The 22,406-nt window shown below is 37.5% G+C and overlaps 1 protein-coding gene across 4 annotated transcripts in view; it reads left to right on the top strand.

Moving 5' to 3' along the window:
* The window catches only part of PDE149 (integral membrane TerC family protein), a 207,863-nt gene that overhangs the window by 439 nt on the left and 185,018 nt on the right, over positions 1–22,406 (top strand). The gene's annotated exons all lie outside the window — the stretch shown is intronic.

The following is a 22,406-nucleotide window of genomic DNA, read 5'->3' as shown; positions in this document are numbered from 1 at the left end:
ACGTTGATGGGAAATGTTGTAGTAAGACACAAGAATGGTGGTGTTTATGTCGATCTGTTAGAAACATCTAAATCAATTGAAGAAAATAAGTACTTCCCCATTTATGTGGTGACAAAATAGATTTATTGTCTCATCCAATAACATTTCAAGATCTTTGTCATATGGAAAGCATCCTTAGATTGGTGAAAATGTTAAGGATACAACTTGCAATATAGGGCGTATGGATTTTTTTGACTCAAGGTAACTATTGTTTGTGTACGATGGTATAAGACCTTTGTCAAATCCTTAGAGATGTAAGGGGTAAATATTTTGATATGTTTAATGTCATTATTGTTGATAACATGACTGCTATTTGGTGAAATCCTTCTTTCCAAGCAAAATACTAGCTTTGATACAAGTCCTTGCTTATGATGCTATTTCATCTGATACAATCATTTTTTAATACTAGACACATGCAAAAAGAAAGGACATTCAAGATGTTCACGAATGATATAGAAGTTAATGTTACTGATGTTGGTTGACTTTACTGCAAACAGAATGTAGGAAATAAGCTTTCTTTGAGTGGGAAAATGGATACATGATGAATGCAACTGCTGAGCTTTTAGCAAGCCATTTGGCATGGAAACTTCAAGTGGGGCACTTTTCAAATTTCATGCAGGTGTTGCATGCTTAATAGTGACATATACTTATTTGCGTGGGACTTTTGAGATTAATTAAGTGGACACCGTGTGACGAAGGAATAGGAAATGTTGTTGATTGTATCTATGATGTTTTTGGTTTTCCTTTATTTCCATGTTGCTGATCACACTCATTTGGTAGCTGTTGACTCTGCTACTAGTTCATAAATTCTATTAAGGAATCATGATTAACATGCAGGAAACTAAGGATCTCAGCATCAAATTCATGCAGATTCGATTGATTATGAATTGTATGCAAGTAGCTCTTTCCAAAATAATTTGGCATGCATAGAATAAAGGTGAAAAGAAAACATGAAGACTATTGTAATTTACGAGTAAAATGATCACACATTTTGACAAAAAGGCCTTGACCAGAGTCTAAGGTTTATTATTCTACTATATGTAGTAAACCTTGGTGTGTGATGCAATAAAACAAGAGAATTTACGTGTGCAATAAGTATAAACCAATTAATAATGAGTTACATTCATTTATATACATATATCATACCATCATATATTCATACCTTTATAATTTATACTCTGCACGTCTTATAATTAAAAAATTATTCCTCATTCTTCATCCAGATAATTTATATTGAAAATATCCTTCACTTTTCCTTATTCACACATATGTTCTGTTCACATTTTTCTACCCATTTTTTCATACTCTTTCATATTCTCATCTCCCACTTTTCCCTCATTATACCCTCTTTATGCATTTTTATAATGCCTTTATATCACATACTTTCATAATAATTCTTGGTATCTTGTTCCCTGGAATTCACCTTTTATTCCATAGTATTTTACACTTTTAGAGCTTATCTATAGGCATTTTAGAGGTGCTTTAAGACTATTTAAGGGGTATACAATGGATATATGGCTCTAGGAAATGATTCAAATGACATCTGTGGTGCCTTACATCGCTATATTTTGCAAACATTCTCCTCAGGCCTAAAATGTTGTCTTGTCCTCAAGGAAACTTGGTAATGTAAATTGTACCCTTAATGAACGCCTTCCTTGTCATGGTTTATCTTCAACAGCCCTGTTTGTTTTTGTAATATGGTTCCATTGCAGTCTTTACCTGTAGTGAGATTTTCACACCACTGCCCCGTTAGCACCCTCAACTGGTTATTAGCAAACATCAATTTTGATTGAAATATTTTAATATTGTCATTGATGTCCAAGGTGAAATGTGTAAGTATAAATGTTACAAGATTCAAGAATTGGCAGATTAACGGATTTTCGGATGATTGATTGATTAACAGAGGAACAAATGTGTTCCTTATAAAGAATTACAAGGACGTTGTTTCTAAAAGAAACAACGTAGATTGAAGAGGAAATTAGAAACAAAACTGAAGACAGGATAGGAAACATTCCTATCTAGACTGAAGACAAAAGAGACAGGATAGGAAACATTCCTATCTAGACTGAAAGATGGACTACGGACAAGTAGTTGACCATTATCGAAAGTACTTAACTAAGGAGATAATATCTTAATAATAAACACCGTCACTATAAAAGGTATGATGAATGTGAGACAAATTAATATAAGGACAACATATACTTTCTTGGCATTAAGTATGAATGCACATATCATAGTTAAGCTTGAAGGAGAGATTCATCCATTGGAGATTGCAATATGATAGAGATGTGGAGTTCTTCACAGTGACCAAAAGAAACGTCATCTGCAGTTGGATATATATAAAATATATTGTAATCACATTAAAGCATTATATTTTATAGATTAGTGATCTGGCAGCAATTGTATTATAACAAATAGTGACTATCCACCTTATTTGAAGTTAACTCAAGGCCACATTCAGCCACTTTAAGAAAATGATGGCTGTAGTCTATTCAAATTCAAGAAAATACTGATCAAAATACTCATCATTACCATGTTGAGAAGTCTGCATATTCAAGAACAGCGATAGTTGAATCTGGGAGTGCAGCAGCAAGGCAGAGTAGTTGGAAAGACAGAGAACACATAATAGTATACCCAGTAAATATAGAGCAATGTTTTTGAAGAAGAGCAAGATGGTTCATTATGTCCTGAAGATCAGATTTAGAAATCAAAAAGCTGATTGCATTGATGTCAAAGATAGCAAGAGGAACATTCAAAGGGACACATGCATTAATGGCAGCGTGAGCGTGCAGAATCATTGAATAATTATTCTCAGGGAGAGTACGAGAGGGTAACAACCAGTTTTTCCCAGCCTTAATTAACAACTATCATATCATAAATCACCATTACTATTTCATATTCATGAGCATGAGATGGCAGTTATAACAGATATGCTACATGTTCATATGGAGGAGTTTAATGTTTATAACGTAATAGCTTAACAAACGATTGAAGGAGCTTTCAACCAACAGCACAATGTATTCATTTTTGCCATCGTAACTAACCGTTACTCGATGAAAAGAGAGATTCTTGTTCTACTGCTGAAGACAATTATGTACAACAAGTGTAACATGCTAGTTTCCCATCTCTAATTTAACAACCAATGTAAATTTTCCATAACATACAGGTGCTGCACTCATTTCAAAGGCATATTGACAATACCCCTGTACAAGTGGACACTCTTAAACAGGAATTCAATAAAGGACACATTCATACTCAAAGTGTCATCATGTGATTAGCCTATTCGGCTTCATGATGGCACTTCTTTGTATTGAAAAAGAGTAGTAAAAGGAAGATACACAAGACTGTAAACCCGTCCACTTTCTATATAGATCAATGATACTGTGACCAACTTATTAAAAACAAAATCTGTAATCCCATCAATCAAACTCTGAAATAGCATAAAAAGACAAAGTATAAACCATGACCTGGCTGTTGCTGGTAGCAGTGAGGCTCGACTTGAGCACTATTGCAAACAGCCATCTGTGCAAGTCTATAAAGAGCAATGCCTCGTCCTGCAGATGGATGCTGGAAACCTGAAAACAGTATAGACGTGCACTCCTGGTAATATGAGAGGTGCAATGAATTTCAGTCAAGGAAACGAGAGAGAAAGAGTGAACTCCCATTGAGCTAGGTGAGAGTAATAAGCAAGAGGTCCACCGTATGCATGCTCAGTTACACAAGAAGGTTGAGGTGGCGAAATATACAGCCAAGCATCATTTCAATTAAAAAAAAAAAGCTATCGGTTCAACAAGAATATAGCCCGATAGATGAAGGAGAAATATGAAAGGTGGCCGCTCAAGGCAAGATAATAAAAGCTATCGTCAAGGTTAAAATAACAAGGATAACAATAATAATGTTTCACACTCATGCATTAATATGAAATACCACCCCATTATATTTATTATAATGATACTTTATATTTTCATACATTACAGTTGTTCTTAGCTCGTTCGTGCTCAAGTAAACACTTTTATTAATTTATTAAATGTGTTGATCCGGTTAGCCTGTGGTCATCCCTTGGTATACCCTTGCTTGCCTAGCCATTTTTCTCTAGCCATGGTGGTTAAGACTCATACCTATTGGCTCAATGGTATGTGGTGCCCTCATGCACAATTCCTTTTCTAGCAATGCCCCCCGCCCCACTTCATTGTGATTCTGTGAAAGAAAATTACCATGGTAATAACATATGTCACGTCACCTACTTTGTTACAATAGAATTTAATAAATAAGTTGATAAAATATTAGTGACAATACATTATATAATTAAGAATAATAAGAGAATGATAAGATATAAAATAATATAAAATAATAAGCATACTAATATTATTACTTATGTCATTATTAATATAATAATATATAATATAATATATTATAATAATGTTATCAAATATATGATTATCTTGAATATGGTAATCAATAATCAAAATATTAAATATTTATAATATAATTATATGTTAATAATTAAATGATTTTTAATGTGACTCTAAGAATAGTCACATCTGCTCAAGGGAAATATGTATTTAATAAGGAAGGTATAGAGATTTGGGGGGAGTTTACAGAGAAGGGAAGGAGATTCAGATAGGAGAATACATAGAGTGATTTATATGCCAACCAGCGACCACGGACATGACATCTTTCAGCTTACACATCAGAAACCATTATATGTCACCATTTACAACGTATTTCATATGCCTTGTCAGACTTAAGGATAAGGAATTATACAGAAAGTTGATTATATGCAGTAACGTGGTGAGTAGAAGTGCCAAAGAAAAAACAGAGGAGTTGCGTAGACATAAGAGAGTATACAGTCAATGACTAAACTAAAAAGAGGAAATAAATAGTGCTAAGAACATACATGTTAGCATGGAGGAGTCGACAGATAAGGGCTTACAGTCAGCAACTAGAAGATGGAGGCAGCGATACATGTTATTAATTGATCAATTCAGAGTATTTGGATGCGATTATAAATGAACATATATATATTTAATGTGGACAATATTGAAGAAGAACTCCTGGCATTCAGAGCAGTGTTGTCATGGATGCACACAGATTTTGATCTGCTCAATTCAGTGCACATACGAGAGAAGAAATAAAATAGTAAAGGTGGTCCTCCAATAAGAATCTACATCCTGTAAGTACCCCAATAGCTCGCGCAGGAATAAATGATAGGAACTTCGCAGCACTTATATATTGAGTTAGTGTTTAACAGTGACTCAAAAGGAGGAAATCGATGGAGAAGTAACAGGAATTACATGAATTCAATAGGAATTCATTTTGTATATTGAACAAACAGAGGTACTATGGAATGAACATATATATTATTATCTGAGACCAGAATTACCATAGGATACATATTCAGGGATCACTACTTCCGCATCGACATCTCAATATTAATGGGAGTCTTAGTTATGCACAGAGACAGAGGAATGCAATAGATAACCGTGAATTCATCTATATAAACTTAAGAGTCATTTGAGGATGGGGGAGACTAAATGGTAGAATCTGATTCCCCATACCAAACGTAGAATATAAAGACCTAATCACTTCCAGCATTTGTTACCATTGCATTAATTGTAAGGAAGGAGGAGTTTGTAATCAGTTGCTTTCTACTAACCAAACTCACGTTGAGTACAAGTGTTAATAGAGAGAAGTTTCTTATAATTAAAGTTACACAAAATAGTTTTGTACCTTACAATAGTGAAGTGGGGGCATTACAGTGGTATTAGAGCATGATCTTGCCACCCTGTAGGGTAGAAGATATACAATCATCAAATAAGTGACAGCTAAAGGGATGCCTATCATATAATCACAAGAACAAAATGATATCATGATTGAGTGAAGGTCCGACAAATCTCAAAGGAGGACAGATGTAATTTGTGGCAATATCTATAAAAGCATAAGAAACATATTGAGATCATCTAAGAATGATATGTGACAAAATGAGTTATTTATAAGAATTAAAAAAGAGGGCATTCAAAATGGATGTCGTGATTCCTAAAGGGAATCCAAAGACCCAAGAGATTTTTGGTAGAGGGCATTTTTGAACGCCGGTCACAGAGGACATTTGTAATGAATGTTGACCATAGAGGGTATTCTTAAATGTTAGCCATAGAGGGCTTTCTTTATGAATATCGGCCATAGAGGGCACCCTTGAATGTCAACCACAGAGGACATTGTGTGAATGTCAGCCATAGAGGGCATTCTTGAGTCTCAGCCATAGAGAGCATCCTCGAATGTCTGCCATAGAGGACATTGTGTGAATGTCAGCCATAGATGGTGTTCTTAGTGAAAACTGCCATGCCTAGAAGATGGTGCTTGTAGTGAATGTTGCCATTATTAGCAGAGATGTTCTTAGTGAGCATTGCCATTATGGATAGAGGGCATTCTTAGTGAAGCTTAACTAGGCTTGGTAGAGTGTGTTCTCAATCAATGTCGGCACCCTTGGCAGAGGACGTCATTAGTGAAAGTTGCCTTTTGTGGTATGTAATGTTTGTGTCCTCTATGTGCGTGCAACAAACAAGTGTAGGGTTCCTGACTTTTATGTGTGTGACAATGAGTACGGATACACAAGAATTGTGGGTTGTATGGTAGTGTTGGTTGTGGAGGGAAGTATTGACGAAGTTGGAAGCCGTACGATGGAAGATAAAGTAGCCGTACGGTGGCAACTAGGTGGTAGTACTGGCCGTACAGTGCAGACAAATTAACCGTATGGTGCAGACAAATTAGCTGTACGGTGATTGCAGAAGGAGTATGGTGGGAGGAAAAGAGGAGGGTGTACAGAGAATGCTAGATGGCCGTACCGCAGGTCGTAAGCTGGTGTTGATGGAAGACAAATTATGTACGGATGTGTGGGTTGAGGATGAAGGCCATACGGCCAAAATAGTTGTGGATAAGGACTGGAAGTGGTGCAGATGGATATCTAAGCCCTACGATGAGAACACAAACACATAGATTTTGATGAATTTCAGATACCAAAGAGTAATGATTCAAATACAGATAATTCTTCAAGAAATATATATGCCGAAAGATGGTGCTCCGATTTGCTAGATCCGAGCGAAGTATTATAACTGACGGAATAGTGTGAGGGTTGAATCCCACCAAAACCGAGATGACCAAATAGGGAAGATCTTTCACTTTCGAAATGGAAAACATAGAGAATCCCAACAGGAATTCGCAGTACAAAGAAAAAAATCCAAATTGCATGCCAACTACAATCCACATGCTATGCTTAAATACCCTTCGGGAAAACTTCCAAGGGTGTTCAAAGTTTTAGTTGACGGTGACACAAACTACGAAAACAAAATAAAATAGGTCTAAGATAAATCAATCGGCCCCTTTACAATAGTTTGATAAATATTTTATTTTATAACGGGAACATTACAGTCCTCTTGTCCCAAATTTTGCTTGTCTTCAAGCAAATGCAATGCCGGGTGCGTCGTCCAACGGTAGGTGTCGCTAGCGTACTAAGTATTCCTTCACAGTGCGGTTTCGTAGGGTCTTTTCATGTACTTTGATGATCTCGGCCGGTTCCAAAATGAGCTTTCCTTCATTGAGTGGCAGAAAGTCGGTAGCAACTGTGACATTCTGCCTGACGACTTTCTTTAGACAAGAAACATGGAAGACATTATGAATGCGGCTACCCTCCGGAAGTTCCAGCTCATAGGCAACTTCACCAATGCAGCGAGTTACACGATAGGGGCCATAGAATCGTGGTTTCAGTTTTTCTTTCCCCTTTTCCTTCAATGAGGATTGCCGATATGGTTGGAGCCTGAGATAAACCAAGTTCCCTACTTCAAAACTCCTCTCCAGTCTATGTCTGTCGGCGTACATCTTCTGTTGATTTTGTGGTCACTGTTAGTTTTCCTTCAAGTATCTTAGTATGTTCTATCCCTCTTGAAGCCAGTCCCTCACTCTTGGTGTGCGACTATCACCCAAAATTGTGTCAATGAAGGAAAGGGGTTCATACCCGTATAGAGCTTTGAATGGTGCCATTCTGATGGACATGTGGTACGTGGTATTGTAGCAATATTCCCCTAGATGTATCCATTTGACCCATGCCCGTTGTTGTGCCGAAACATAGTTTCAAAGGTAACGTTCAAGCCATTTGTTTACAATCTCTGTTTCTCTGTCTGTCTGGGGGTGGTAACTAGTACTTGGTGACAATTCTGTCCCTACCATCTGAAACAGTTCTGTGCAAAATATACTGATGAAAGTCCATCCCGATCATTGACAATGTTTTGGGGTAACCCGTGGAGATGAAAGACTTCTCTAAAAAACAACTTGGCAACTTGTGCAGCCTAAAATTCTGAGGGGATGACAAAGAAATGTGCGTACTTTGTCAACTTGTCAACCACCACGAAAATACAATCCCTTCCGTTCCCCTTGGGAAGCCCCGTTATGAAATCCATCGAGATACTTTCCCACTTATGTTCTAGAATTGGCAGAGGTTGCAGTAACCTGACAGGTAGAGTATGTTCGGATTTGTTCTGCTAGCAGACCACACACTCTGTTACATATTGCAACATGCCCCCTTTTAATCCTTTCCATGAAAACCTCTCTTGTAGACTTCTATATGTTTTGAGGAAGCCCGGGTGTCCTGCCAAAGGTGAGTCATGTACCTCCTTCAAGATTTTCTGCTTCAATTTAGATTTAGGCACTAGGAATATTCAACTCTTATAGTAAATGATGTCATCTACTACTCTGTACCTATCATCCTTGGTGATGCCATCCATTAGCTCATAGGCAAATGTGTTTTTGGAATATTCTACCAACAATTGTGCTTTCCAAACGGTTGAAATCTGGGTTAGTAAGCAGACGGCGGGCTTTCTGGACAAAGCCTCTGCAACCACATTGTTCTTTCCTTTTACATATTCAATGTTAAAATCAAAGGCTTGAACCTTGCTTACTCATTTTTGTTGCCTCTCGTTCAAATCCTGTTGCTCTAGAAAATATCTCAAACTATTGTGATCCGTGTGGATGACAAACTTGGCACCTACCAAATACTGCCGAAACTTGGTTACTGCATGTACGATGGCCAACATCTCTTTGTCGTAGATGGAATAGAGGCATTCTGTTTGTGTAAGCTTCTTGCTCTCATAAGCTATGGGGTGTCTATCTTGCATCAGTATTGCACCAATGCCTTCTTCAGACATGTCGCACTCCAAAATAAATGGTCGAGTGAAGTCAGGTAATGCAAGTATGAGACAAGTGCTCATTGCCTCTTCAATTTATCGAAAGTGACTTGTGCCTTTTCATTCCACTGGAAAGGCCCCTTCTTTGTCAGATCCGTCAAAGGTGCACTGAGCTAAGAGAATCCTTTAACGGATCTCCGATAATAACTGAATAGCTCGAAAAATCCTCGCAAATTTGTGAATGATTTTAGGGGAGGCCAATCAAGGATAGCCTGAATCTTCTCCTAATGCACTTGAACTCTGTATTTACTGACAAAATGCCCTAGGTACAATATTTCTGTCATGCCGAATTCACATTTGGATTGCTTGGCGAACAAAGATTGCTCCTCCATGATCTTTAGGACTTCATTTAGATGCTTCAGGTGCTCCTCCCATGTCCTGCTATAAATAAGATCATCAAAAAATACCAATAAGTACTTATGCAATTGTTTGTTGAAAATGCGATTGATGCAGGAGCATCCAGAGGTATAAGGGCAATCCTGTGTCACCAAAAAAAGAGTACTTAGACTTAGTTTCTGTTTCATGTCTTTACATTTTTGGCTACCCATTTGGGTCAAATAAAGGTTCCAACTCTCACAGTTCCACTATCAGTGTGTTTGAAAATCCCGAAAAAATAGGAGCATGCAATTTGGCGATCATTTTGGTGACCTAGAAGGTGTGAATTGGCCAGATGAATGTAATTGTGATTTAGAGCATTCCAAAAAAAAAATCAGGTCAAAAGGCCCCACGGTTTGAAAGTTATTGCAGTTTTTCGGGTTTTGGAGACCTCCTAAGAATGCTTCGAAGTCAGGTTAGGGGCATTAAATGACCTCGAAAAGGGCCGAAAAATGGGGGACGAGCAAAGCTTGTCCATAGGGCCATAGAGCGCTTCGAGAGCTTTCCGAAAATGTAAACGGTTCGTCAATCGGAGCTATGGTTCAAAAGTTATGTCTCCCGGAAGTTCGGTTACCGTTTTCGGATTCTTCTAGATTTGTACCGACTTCTAATGCAGCTTTTGGAACCTTCTATTTGGTCGGTGGATGCCTACTAGCACTTTCTAGAATGTACTCCTAGTCCTTAACCCTCTGGGGTTTATTTAAGGAGATTTTTGGCATTGTAAAAGGCAGTTCGGAGTGGAGTTTGAGAGGAGGTATTGAAAGGAGAAATTATCTCCAGATTTATGCTATTGTAAGCCCTTAGGGCATGTTCTGAAGTTTGTTTTCTCTGTACTGTTTGTAATAGCTTATTTTCTTAGTTAATATAATTTTCCCTTTCTGTTGTGTCTATTTTGTTCTTGGGTTGTGTCCCCATCAGCGATTCATGCATGATTGGAATGTAGCAGGTGCATTTTTCAATCCGAATGGGATGACCAGAAACTCATAATGTCCGTAGTGGCAACGTAAGGCTGTCTTTTCTATGTCTTCCTCCTTCATGTGGATCTGATGGTATTCGGAAAGAAGATCTATTTTTGAAAAATAGGCTGCACCATACAATTCATTCAACTCATCTATCTGTGGAATGGGATATCTATTCTTGATTTTTTTTTGTTCAATGCACGGTAGTCCACACACATGTGCATCGTCCCGTCCTTTTTGATCAAAACCACAAATGACATGAAAGGGCTCGAACTGGGACAGATCCATCCTTTCTCTAGCAGTTCCTGAATCGTCTTTTTGATCTCATCTTTGAATTTCTTGGGATGGTGCTATGGTGTGGTTATGACCGGCTTGGCTCCTGCTTCCAACTTGATAGTATGCTCAAACCCTCGATGAGATGGTATGCTAGGAGGAATGTCAATGAAAACTTTATCATGTTTACTCAAAATATCTAGGAGTTCATCATCTTGTGGAGGTGTTTGATGCCCTTTTATAGGTTTTGTCGAGATAAAACAATGCGTAGCCCACACAACGTCATCGTGCCGAAAGATTGCCTCCATCCGGTGTGTAGAAACTTCCTTCGGACCCTCATTTGCCTTTCCGCTTAGAACAACCTTCTCATCGACAACAAAAGTGAAATCCATCCGTTTCAACCTCTGAGTGTATTCATCAAGTGTCTCCATCCACTGTATGCCCAAAATAACCTCCATGTCATTGAGGTCCACTATGAAGAAATCCTCGGTCATCATGTGATTTACCATTGTGATACTTAGCTAAGGAACAAGGTGTGTGCAGGGTAGAAGAATCCCTCCGGCAACCTTGACTTGAAATCCTGTGTGTGTCTCCGTAGGTGGACCTCTTTGCTTCACCAGAGATGAGTTTATGAAGTTTAGAGTAGCTTCGCTATCTAGCATCACCGTAGACCTTTGTCCTTGAAGAGTACCCTGTACACGAAAAACTATGCACCTCGAGCTACTAGCTAGGGCAGTAGTTCCTCTGTGTCATACCAAAGCTGCAATTCTTTTCGTACGGTTTAAACTGACCATGTTGGTGTCATTGTGAGGTTGGTTGTCTTCGGCCAACATTTCTTCTTGTTCATCCTCATCATTGAGACGACCTCAATGTAATGAATCTTCCCTTTTCCGAGGCATCTATGGCCCGGATCCCAAGGTCACTTGCAATTGAAACTCAGTTTCTTCCTTTAGAGTTCCTGTCTGGTAGCTTTGTCCAATGACAACTTCCTGGGCGGAGGTTTGTCCCTCGGAAACACCAACGGTTTGGAATGTGAGTAACTTTGGGAGGATGACGCCCATGACGATGCCGTACTCTACGCTTTATTGATTGCCTCTGACAGGGTGGCAAGATTGAGCCCCTTTACCCAACCTTTCAAAGGTTCTGTCAGTTCGTCCATGAAGAGCACCAACCGTCTTCTTTCGGAAATGTCCTTGACCAAAACAAAGAGTTTTTGAAGTTCCTCAATGAACTGATCGACCGATCCAGTTTGTCTCAGTTGTATCAAATCTTTGAAATTGAGTTCCGGATCTTTACCATCAAATCGCTCTATCAATCTCTCCGTGAATTCCGCATAAGTATTTATTTGATCATGCCCTAATGTGATAGTGCTGTGATGCCACCATTCATGCGCAACTCCCTCCAAGTGCAGTGCCACAAATTTGATTGCTTCTTGTTCTGGCATAGGATTCAGCTGGAAGTAAGTATTGGCCTTCATTACCCACGCTTGCGCAGATATGGAACCGGATTCATCAAATGGAGACATATTTACTTTATTCAACTTTCTTCTGAGATCATCGTTAAAATATCCTTTGTTTCCACCTCCCGAATATCTCATTCTTAGATCCGCGTAATCTTTGTTGGATATATCTTCCTCAAGATTTGCATTCTTCCAGTCTTCTCTCATTTGTTCTTGCATCTCTTCCAAGGTTGGTTGTTTCCCTCCGTGTTGTGCCTCTGTCCGTGGAGGGAAAGTCGGCATGGAAGGTTGAGAGCGTGTTGGACGAGGGTTTGATTTACCGACATCGAGTCTACGCTGTGACCATTTTGTTCTCCGGATATTTTATTGTCTGCCAACTTCTTGAGAGTCTCTTCCATGAGCCGCTGAGTATTGATGATCTGTGCCTGATTCTTTGCAAGTTCTCTCAGTAGTGCCACGAGTTCGGCAGCTGTTGGTTCCAGTTCGGCAGTCATTCTATCAATGGAATGCGTTCTTCTCTTCTGGCTATAAACTTTGATTCACTGTCCAAAGGTTGGTAGGACCAAAGCTCTGATACCACTGTAATGTTCATGTCCTGCAAAATATTTTGTCTCACACATCAAATTCTCATTGATCTGCTCTCTAGGTTCATCAACCTGAATAGGATCTTGCATTGGTCTTTCCTTGATTGCATTAGAGCTTTCAACATTGTCATAACCAAGTCTTGTCATGTCACACTTAGGTTTCTGCTGTTGCAAATTTTCATCGACCTTGTCAATGCTTGAGTAGAGTTTTTTAGATCTAACTTTGCCTCGACAAGTTCACTCTTGACAATGTTAGTATATTTTTAAGCTCCTGATAATAAGATCTTGAATCTTCCAGTTCTAAGTTTACTTGTCCAAGCTGAGTATTCAAGTCATGACATTGATATGTTTTAATCTTTAGATCTGCTTCAAGTTTTTCATTTTGCTCTTTCCCATCTTTAATCTCTTTGGTCATCTGAAGAGTGGTAATCTCAAATTCATGCTGAAGTGATTCATTTTCCTTTTTAAGTTTCTCAACCAGATTTGATGAAGGCTCAATCTCAACTATCTTAGGCTTATTAATCTGCTCACTTAATTCCTTCCTCTTAACCGTTGAAATATCAACCCTTTCCTTGAGTTTTCTGTGTCTTTAAGCCTCAATTTAAATCTTTCTTTAGCTGCATTGGCTCTATTCAAGTCTTTAAGTGCTGCTTCAAAGTTCCTCTATAAACTGTTTGTATCCATCAAAATTCTCCTCAAGCTATAAGAATTCTTTTGAGGCACCAGGTTTTGATACCAATTGTTAGGATTGAGCAACACTAAGATGGGGGTGAATTAGTGTTGCAACACTTCTAAACCAATTCAATAATTTACTAAACCATATTTAACCATAAACCACATTGCATAAAAGTAAAGCATGCATCAACAAAAGGCTCATAATACCATGATTTGTTCTCGAGAAAACCCTGCCCAAGGAAAAGTCTGGTGGGAATTGAACCCACAAGATTTTGTACTAATTTGAAAGTATCTCTGTTAGGAGATCTGACCTCGTTAGGAGTCATTACATAGAATTTAGTACGAGTCCCTCTTAAAAGACAAGACCTTGTTAGAGGTCTGCAACCCTCTTAGGAGTTGAAAACAAAAGAGAGCTAATTTCTCGAGAATGAAGGTTAGAGCTACCTTTAGGACTCATTGCCCAAATACAATATGAATATTACATAAAAATAAACCATTACATAGCATTACAATGCTTGATTAGTTCTGTTGAAGCCCACATCAGCTCTTATTTGTAATTCAACATTAAGGCTCACACATCACATCACTATATTATCATAACATATCTACTCATGCTCGCATGACAAAAGATCTTTCCTTTCTACCCTTATGATTCATCAATCCAGTCCGCTTTACTATCCCTTCACAAAATGTGTCCATTTCCAAAATACAAAATTGGACCACTTTATGCAAGAGTTAAGTCCTTGGATGTCCTCCCACTATTGCTAAGCAATTGAATTGACAAGGCAATTCAATTTGCTAAGCCAAAATACTCGATCACTGTAATGTCCTCGTCATAAAATAAATGTATTTATTTAAACCTTGTTAATGGGCCAATTGATTTAATATATCTCGGACCCATTTTTATTTTTGTTTTTTGTCGCAATCGGCTGTCTTTGTACACTCTCAGAAAGTTTCCTGACGGATATTTAAGCACGGCTTGTAGGTAGTCTTTAGGTATGCTTTTGGATTATTTTCTATGTACTGCGAATTCCTGTTGGAGTTCTTTGTTATTCACCACTTCGGAAGTGAAAGATCTTCCCTATTTGGCTTGTCTCGGTTTCTGTGGGAATCAACCCTCACCCTATTCCATTTGTGTATTTCTTGATTTGATTCTGGCAAATATCGATATATATTTTGTGGAGCAACTTTGTTGGTACCTCTTGTTTGCATATCTAGATTTCTTATCAAATATTGTTCATCTTCGGAATCGTATGTAGCCCATCAACAATAACTTCTCGACAAGCCACAACTTGCAAACTATACCCCGTCACAACAAGGCTATTGTATGGACTAATCCTGTATGGCCTCGGCTAAAGCTATCGTCAATTCATGATTGATAGTGGCGCCACACTCAATTTCATCAATTCATCTTTGGTCACTAGTAAAGGCCTGTGCGCAGTTGAGCATGGTAGATTTGAGGTCAAGGTTGCAGGAGGAACCTTGTTACCTTGCACTCATGTGATCCTAACTATACCATGTCAGATTATTTCTTTGTCATAGATTTGGTTGATACTGATATCATTCTGGGCATTCAGTAGTTGGAAACTCTTGACCAGTACACCCAAAGTTTTAAAAGGATGGACTTTTCATTTGAGACGAATGGCAAGAAGGTGCTATTAAGAGGAATGTCAAATAAAGGATTGAGGGAAGTCACAATCAAGAAGGTGGAGGCAATTTTTAAACAGGATTTGGTCCCAGACGTTGCAAGTAAAAACAAGTTAGTCGACACCTCGCCATATTCCTTGGATAATTGGCTGGCCCATCTATTGGTTGAGTATTCCAAGAACACTTTTGCATGTGAGTTGATGGATGGTTATGTACGTGATGAAAGATACAAAGTTATTGATGACATCATTTACTTCGGCGGGAAGAACTACTTAGTGCTTGACTCGGAACTGAAGGAGTTGATTACGAATGGTTTCCTAGAATCGGATGTGCATGTGCTTGGGGACAAGCAAATTTTGGGACGGGAGGATTGTAATGTCCCCGTCATAAAATAAATGTATTTAATTAAACCTTGTTAGTGGGCCGATTGATTTAATATATCTCGGACCCATTTTTATTTTTGTTTCCATAGTTTGTGTCGTTGTTGGCTATCTTTGTACACCCTCAGAAAGTTTCTTGATGGGTATTTAAGCAGGGCTTGTAGGTAGTCTTTAGGTATGCTTTTGGATTATTTTTTATGTACTGCGAATTCCTGTTGGAGTTCTCTGTTATTCGCCATTTCGGAAGTGAAAGACCTTCCCTATTTGGCTTGTCTCAGTTTCGGTGGGAATCAACCCTCATCCTATTCCGTCTGTGTATTTCTTGCTTTGATTCTGGCAAATATCGATATATATTTTGTGGAGTGACTTTGTTGGTACCTCGTGTTTGCATATTTGGATTTCTTATCAAATATTGTTCATCTTCGAAATCATACGCAGCCCATCAACAGTAACTTCCTGACAAGCTACGACTTGCAAACCGTACTCCGTCACAACAAGGCTACTATACAGACTGATCTCGTACGGCCTCGACTAAAGATGTTGTATGGCCTTGGATGAAGCTATCATACGGCCTTGACATCGCACGACCTTCCTGGCCTTGTCTACTATACGGCCTCCCACTGTCCGTACGGTCAGACCCCAACATACCGTACGACCAATAAAGTACCATATGGCCTTTTTCATCCTGCACATTGACACCGTATGACAAACTACCTGAGGCACTAGAAAGACTACCCGAGGCATGGAGGAGAACTACCTGAGGCACTGGAAAGACTACTCGAGGCACGGAGGAGAACATCCTGAGGCATTGGAAAGACTACTTGAGGCACGGAGGAGAACTACTTGAGGCACTGGAAAGACTACCCGAGGCACGGAGGAGAACATCCTGAGGCACTAGAAAGACTACCCAAGGCATAGAGGAGAACTAGCTAAGGCACTGAAAAGACTACTTGAGGCACGAAGGTGAACATTTCGAGGCACTTGAAAGGTTACCTGAAGCACGGAGGAAGAAATACCTGATGCATTTTGCTACTGGTAGCATACAACAAGACTACGTAAGTAATTGGCTACGGATCGAGATCACCTACAAGCCAAGTTCACCTTAGGAACATTACAATCACATAAGCTGTCTTGAAACTCTGTCATATTTGATTTGTTTTGCTTCACATTATCAAATATATTCTATTTCATATTAACTCAAGCAACCATATCAGTAGCTCATACACACTATATATATCATATTCCCAAAATTGTGGCTGCACTTGATAAACCTTTTGTCGTTGAATAAAACTATCCAATTGCGTACTAAGCTTTCTTTGGACTTAGATGTTTTTGTCATTCATACCATAACAAAACTGATTGTTATCATAAGCAATCATGCTATAGAGTTGTGTTGCCATCAATGATAACATCTGATCACTCACCTATCAATCACTTGCCAACAACCCTTTCTTATGCGTGTTGTTCGTATTTTGCACCAAGCCCATGGACTACTTTCTCATTTATTTTCAAGCCCTTGCCTTCCACTTTTTAGGTGCCATGATTTAAATATCTCTTTGCTTATTTTTGTTCTTTCATTATATGTGTCTAGTGCTATGTAATCGTCAACTCCTTTTGTTCTCTCTTTACATTTATATGTTTAATGGGCCATGGGTTGTGTCCTTCAAAAGCTGATTAGATAGCTTATGTTACTTTGTTTATTCATTAATAATTATGGCCAATTTCCTTGTTTAATGTTATTATTCACCTTGACTAATTAGAGTGTGTATTGATGGGTGGCAATAATATTAATTCTATATATTGATTAAGTAATGATAATGTTTGATGATTGATTTGTAAATTAATATGGTTTAGTATTATCAATAATACAAATTGTATATTATTATTTATTTTATATTGATTATTAATGGACTACTTATTGATATTAATTATAATTGGACTATTGTTATCTACTAAGTCACAAGGTTCAAGTTTGAGTTTGTCAATGATCGAATTCAAATGATGTTCGACAAGGGCCAAAAATTTGATAAAAATCCGCCTTTTATAAATTTGTATTTTCCAAAAAAATAATAAATCAATTAAATTGTCTATATAATTTAATACTACAAAATAATTTTGAATTAAATAGTCAAATTTATTATAATTTAAAATAAATTAATATCAAAGCAATAAAAAAATTAAATAAATTAGTATCAAATTATTATAAATATTTTACACGTTAAATTATTATGTATGGAAAATAGAACAATATTGTTAAACTTGAACACATAATAATATATCTACAAACCTTAGAAGATATATATATTTAAAAGTTTATGGATTTGTTCTAACTATTTTTAAAAGGTCTCTTTTTATGCCATGGGCACTGCAGAATTCATTTTCATCACACGACATGAATGAATAAATCTGGAACGTGAACAAATGGATTTAGGGTGTGATGATCATTTCCGTTAGGCTTCTCTCTTGTTGTCATATGTTTTGGCTCCCAAAAATTGTAAAATCTCAAACTGCTACCATTTTATGGCTCCTAGATGCGCTCAGATACATGATAAAATGCACGATAGATTTTTCATGTGATTTAGAAGATGAAAAACTGCCTAGTCTTTGTTTCGTACAAATTATAGGGCGAATGTGAACGAATTTTTAAATATTTACAAGAGTTTGCTGAACTTTGGATTTTGTACATGAAGTTCAACAAACCTTGTGACTTAGGTTATCTATATTGATTATCAAGATGACATTTACAATAAAAAGAACATGTATTTATAGAGTAATATTTGTTTTGAATATATTTCAGTAAATCATTTGTCAATATAAGGTTATGACATGAACAAATGAGGGTTTAGTATCATATATATCTTTACACATTTGTTTAAATATGATGAATGTGAGAAATGGAATTGTATGAGATGGGTATTTTGCAATTGATAGTATGTATAACTTTTTTTTCGCAATAGGAGTACCAGCCACAGCGTGTGAGATAGAGTCTCTCCTACCTTAAAAGGAAGGCTTCCCCTTCTTACTGTGCCTTGGATCAACCTAAGGTCAGATAGAGGTTTAGAAATACTTTTAAAGGGTGTTATCAATATTCTTTCCTCTTATTTTAGGAAAGAATTCACTTACTCATGGTCCGGGTCATGGGCAAGATGGATCTACACTTCTATCTTAAAATTGGAAACAGTGATACTGATAAACTCATGCCAACTCACAGGCTGATTCAAAGTGTACTGCCTTAGATCTATGTCTATTTCTTTTATTCTATAAAGGTAAATCTCTACTATTGGGGCACACAGACTTCCAAAAGTAGATGATTTCTAAACTCTAAGCCTATAAGCTATTCTAGTTCACAAACATGAAGTAACTTGATTCTAATAATATGCATGAATACAAGGCAACAATACAAACTACAATCACAACTCTAGTTTGTATCACCTCAATTGCTTCCAGATACAACCTCAAAACAAATTGTTTCTCCTACTCACTTTGCTCCAAATACAAACAAGATTAACATGATCTAAAGATAGCAATACAAATCCTAGTCACAACTGAAATGACTCTTTCTACAATGGTTACTAATGAACAATACTAAACTATGGGAAATACTTGGCAAACATAGAAGATAATGATACCAATCAATTCTCCAATTGAATTAGCTGAACAAATTTAATGATGATGCCAAGAGAAAGAAAGATTTTATTTTTAGGGTCGGTCTTATTACAAAGTAACCAGTCCTTCTTGTTTTTTTTCAATGACAATCCATTTTGGGATGAATAGCAAGTCAGGTTTAATACCAAACTAGTCTGAGAGAGGAAAGACGAGTTATCTATAATTTTTAATAATCAAAGGGGAAAAAATCGAAACCTGTAATTCGAACCATATTTGTGGTGCTATCGGCAACTTCCTCCCTTAAACCTGGTTCAGACTAATTCGTTCTCGCTCTTATGAGTTCCACCTGAGTGTAAAGACGCTAGTGGACGCTATTCTGTTCGTCACAAATCTGCGGGTCGTCGTCTGTCTGTGTATTGCATTGAGAGCCTACGAGTCGGGGCTGCAATTTATATAACCCTTTTCATCAAGCGCTTAGGGAAAATGATGTTGTTACGGCTGTCGAATTTGATCCAAAACGATGCGGACAAATTTTTTAATACTGGATGCAGGTATCGGGACTACGAATTTGCAGTGTGCCGCCCGAGTGAAGCGCTTTGAGGTTAATGCGTTTCAACCGCTGCCTTAAGTTCTCTGTCGAAGAAGGGTTCCCAGTCTGAGTTGAGAATGGGGTGCTGAAATAGATGCCGGCTCAAATCACTCGATCACATAGACCATTCCTACCCAGATCCGACTTTCGCTAGTTCTTCAATAATTCGGTGGTTGTCTCAAAACATGCTGGAGTTCCCAATTTGGCACTGGATAACTTCTTCCTTCCAATGTCAACAAATCAGAAAATTTGGCCTTAAGCCACAGATTTTCGCCCTGATGAGATGACTGTAATGCCACCTCCCGTTTTTGCAATAATTCAGGTGATATCTCACACCCTCAAAATTGCTTATCAATGGGAGTTTTCGTTCCCAAAGATAAATTGTGAATTTGCAGACCAAATGACTACAAATTGCTCCAACTGAAGAAGTAGAATCCACAAAACCGCCTTTTCAAATGGGAGCCTTATGTCCTCTATTTATTCACTTCGCTGAGAAGTTACTAGAAGTTTTCCGGAATCATCTTTTATGATGTACTTTAATTATTAAACTTTATAAAATTAAATAAATAACTTTATAAAGTTAGAGTACAACCTTAATTTAATATTAGAACGAGTAGGCCCCACTTACTAAATTATTATTCTCCGAGAGCAAAATGTAATCATCGGGAGACAAAAATGACCCTCTTCCCATAAGCATTTGCCTACGAGAGTCGATGATAGGCAAATTCCCTGTTAAAGTTATGTCGCTAGAAAGGGGACATGACAACAACTTCCAATTTGTACTGCTACAATTGTTTCTAGACGTAACTTCAAAACAAATTGTTTATTCCATTTACCTCTTTTTCAAATTTGTACAACAAATCACCGTTATACTTGCATAAATTTTGTAGAGCTTTTTTGCTTATAAAAAGATGATATTTACAATGGAAGGCACTCCCTTATATAGGCAAAGGAGTGAGAGAAAAGAGGAGAAAAAGGTCGGAGAAACTCAACCACCTTGACTAAGTAAAACGAGAAAGCAAACTTATAAAATTACATTGCTGAAGGCATGTGTACTTTTATTGCATGCAAATCAATTACACGTAACATGTCTTCTTAGCAAAATGATGAAAATGTTGAAATTGTCGGGAGTTCCTGTATTCTGAGCTACTGCATTCACTTTGATAACCGTGGCATTGCATCTTTTGATAGCCTCCCTATTCTCATGTTGATCAGCTAGTTGTCATTTGAAAACTTGACGTAGTCAAGCTTTTTTCTCATTCCACAATAGTTGTGAATTCGTTTGCACATTTGGAGTTTCCGACACTTCGAAAACTTCTTAATGATGTCCATTTGTAAACTCGGGACAACTTTCCCATCAACATCTTTTACTGATTTTATTATTTATTTATTTAAACAAATGCTTGGCACATTCCCACGTGAACTCAAATTCTAGGGCAGTCATTAGGAAAGTGGAGACCAAATGAATTAATTGCCTCTTTTGATTCGAAGCATGTCTTCTCGACAGGATGTCTCTATTCCTTGAAGAATTTCGACATATCTTGACTTGAAGAGTTTGTTGCAACATGAAAACTCCAAAGAGAAAACATCTTCCAATGCGATTGAATCCATGGGAGTTTCAAGATTCAGACAATAATGGTAGATCCATGGAGGATAATTGTTCTAAGTATAATTTAGATTCTTTTTGAATGCTTAGATAGGCTGGATATAGTTCAAAAAGCTTCTTTTTTGGGCAAGAATGGCCAAAATCGGATTTTTCAAGGTAGATTGCATATGGGCAAAATATGACCTCTTGGCTTGTGTAGATAAGAATGCAAGTTGACAGCATATGAATGTGTGTAGATTGGAATTTTTATGTTTAAAAATGTAAGCGTCCCCCAAAATTGGGTTTTAGGAATGCATTTAGATGTGGTAAAAAAACTCACTATTTTAACATATGCAAATGTATAATCGAGTTTTAGAAGTCCGATTACATATTTGGGGAGTGTGGAGTTGGGCAAAACTTGGAAATGGAATGAGTAAGAAGGTTGGAAATATGGAAAGATACTTGCATTTGGGAGAGATTTCAACTTTTTCTTCAAAAACAAACCAAAAACAAACAACAACAAACACACAAAGTGTTTACAAAACAAAGAAATGAAAAGAAGAATAAACCTCTTTCTTTGACACAAAATGATGGTATTCAAACATTTCAATCTTGCAAGCAAATTTCATTTTGAGTGGAAGAACCCTTTTGTATTACAAAGAGTGAGAGTTTTGAATTAATTTGTCAACTTAGAACAAAAATCTAGGGCTGTATGCAATGTCCCCGTTATAAAATAAATAATAATTTAATCTTTGTAATGGGCTGATTGATTTATTTTATCTCAGACCCATTTTTATTTTGTTTTCGTAGTTTGTGTCGTCGTCGACTAACTTTGTACACCCTTGGAAAGCTTTTCTTGAGGGGTATTTAAGCATGGCTCATAGGTAGTTTGTAGGCATGCTTTTGGATTATATCTCTCTGTACTGCGGATTCTTGTTGGAGTTGGACATTGTTCGCCATTTCGGAAGTGAAAGACCTTCCCTATTTGGCTTGCACGGTTTC

The sequence above is a fragment of the Cupressus sempervirens genome, chromosome 8 (assembly GCF_028749045.1).
Source record: "Cupressus sempervirens isolate cs-2001-9-10 chromosome 8, ASM2874904v1, whole genome shotgun sequence".
Taxonomy (NCBI): Eukaryota; Viridiplantae; Streptophyta; class Pinopsida; order Cupressales; family Cupressaceae; genus Cupressus; species Cupressus sempervirens.
Note: the sequence above shows the minus strand (reverse complement) of the source record. Positions and strands in the feature narration are given on the sequence as shown.